This window comes from Etheostoma spectabile, chromosome 1, assembly GCF_008692095.1.
Source record: "Etheostoma spectabile isolate EspeVRDwgs_2016 chromosome 1, UIUC_Espe_1.0, whole genome shotgun sequence".
Lineage (NCBI taxonomy): Eukaryota > Metazoa > Chordata > Actinopteri > Perciformes > Percidae > Etheostoma > Etheostoma spectabile.
The window spans coordinates 28,950,420-28,952,950 of NC_045733.1; the positions used below are offsets into that span (position 1 = coordinate 28,950,420).

General features: G+C 41.7%; 1 protein-coding gene across 1 annotated transcript in view; it reads right to left on the minus strand.

Annotated features, from left to right (window-relative positions):
- The window catches only part of LOC116693743 (protein kinase C-binding protein NELL1), a 296,583-nt gene that overhangs the window by 195,034 nt on the left and 99,018 nt on the right, over positions 1–2,531 (minus strand). The window lies entirely within an intron of this gene.

Below are 2,531 nucleotides of genomic sequence, written 5' to 3' on the forward strand. Positions count from 1 at the left end.
TTTTATCGGTTTTTAATGCTTATGATTTTTAACTGTTTCTACTTGTGTTTTAACTGTTTAACTGATTTTATGTAAAGCACTTTGAATTGCCCTCTTGCTGGAATGTGCTATACAAATAAAGCTGCCTTGCCTTGCCTCATTTCATGGAAATTCTAGAAAACTGGATATCAGCTCAAAAACAGCAACTAATAACGAAACGTCCCCTTAAAAAAATTACAGTACAGTATGTACTTTCTTCCAAGGCTTCTCTCTTGGCCAGAACAGCCAAGAGAGATTTGAAATATCCTTATTTTTGCGGTGGAATACCACGGCGTGGAAACCCTGTGTTTAATCCTTCCTAGCTTCATCCGAGGCTCCTGAAGTTGTCGCGCAGGCGCGCTGCGCTCAGACAGGATACGGGGACAGAATGTAGCAGCGGACTTTTTTCTTTATCTTTTTTCTTTTCTTTGTTTTTTTTTTCATTTTTTTCATCACAAAAAAATGGGCCTTCGAAATAAGCTGAAAATGTAAACATTAGAAATATCAAATAACTTTGGAAAAAACATTAAAAAAAGAACCCACAACATTGAAAAAGTGACAAAAAATGTCAGAAAAAGCGATAATAGTGTTTCATGCTTGACGGAAAGACAAAACAAGGGTTAATAAAAGAAAGAAAATGGTATTGGACAATCTCTACCAAAAACCGGGATCATTTTGGTCACTATTACCGTGAGGTTACATTTTCATACCGTTACATCCATACATACAGCATCTAACCTAACTGAATGAAGCAAATGTACTTCTCAACACCCAACCCACACACAACACAACACACACACACACACACCACACACACACCACACACACACACACACACACACACACAGGAGAGGTAAATTGCTACAACCGATAAGAGTTCTCTCCTTCAACAGACTGTCTGTCCATCACTCTGAATGACAGGCTCCCTGGGTACAGGGCTGGTAAATAGAGGGCTTCATGATGACCAAAGAGAACAATCTCAGGGGAAAAAGGCACCCTCACTAATGGAAAAGTGAACGCGTTAGACACTGGGGTGCCCACACACACACACATACACGGGGGTAATAAAATTTCACCATTCCTTCAAAGTGGGTTCTGAAAACATGCTGGAAGGACATTAGAATTCACCACCTCTAGCACAGTTGGCATCAACTCGTCTCTGCTTTATGTGAAATCCATTTACAGTGCATTTGGCTGGCCTGGATGCAAGCAACACCTGCCTCCCTTTCGAACGAGGACAGGGAGAAAGGGAGCCTTGAGGCAAGCAGGCTTGGTGCACAGATTCAGAACACACACACACACACACACAGTATGAGCAGCGGATGGTGAAGAGGAGATTGTCAGTGTTACTCAGAATGAAAATGAGGGTGTAGATCACACATGTCTGTCCCAGTGGTGCAATATAGGGGCCATGACCACAGATCACTGTCAAAGATCAGTAGATAATTCGACTGATCTCTCTCTCTCTCTCTCTCACTCTCTCTTATCTCTCTCCTCTCCTCTCTCTCTCCTCTCGCTCTCTCTCTCTCTCTCTCTCTCTCTCTCTCTCTCTCTCTCTCTCTCTCTCTCTCTCTCTCGCACATCTGTTCCATGCCACTGCCAAAACCTAGGGCACATACAGCTCTATTCAGGAATAATGTCTATGCTCACACACTAAGACAAGTCCTATTACACAGCTGCACTTCAGGTCATACAATATAGTGAGTTTCCATTATTTTGTCTCTTTCCAAAAGAAAATTGGATTTGAAATGAATGTGGTAAAAGTGCTGACATTGACTTTAAAAGCTGCACTAATCAATATTTTTTTGGGGGAAATAGACTACATTAAATTATCAGGGTTTTTAAAAGTGATGACCCCACAGTGAATTATTACAAACTCTTCAGCTGTACAGAGATTTGCTTAAAAGGTGCTCCAAGCGATGTTGGGTGACGCTAGTTCTTGTTGACGTGTGTTCTGGGGACAGGCAGCTCGCGGATAGTGAGGAGATCGTTTTCTGTATATGACAACAAATAGAGAGCACCTTTCAGCCTCTTTTAACTTATAGTTTGGGGTTTGGCTGTCCATCAGAGGGCAGCGGTTTTCAGCGGACCTGTAAATCCAGTGCACGCTAACTGCTTGTAGCAACTAGCGGACAGACTTTAATGACTAGCCAAACAAGTCCTCAGGAGTTGGTAGATGCAAAACCAGAGCTAAAAGACAATGGCTATTATATACTTTATTTCATCAGGTGGACAGGGACATGACTTGAAACGAATGCTAATTGTTCCTCGTCTTCTATGTATTGTCTACAATTGTTAGCCAGGCCAACATTATAAGGACATACAATGATGGAAGTGTATGCTTCTTCTGCCTTAGGGCCAAAATGTTTATTGAGGCCCTGAGGAGGTTTAAGGAGTGTTCGGGTCAACATTGTGTGTGTGACTGGTTACTGACTTTTAATACATTGCCCCCACACCCTCTGATTTGAGGATGATATGATTTTGGGTTAAATATAACAAAACAAAGGATTTTT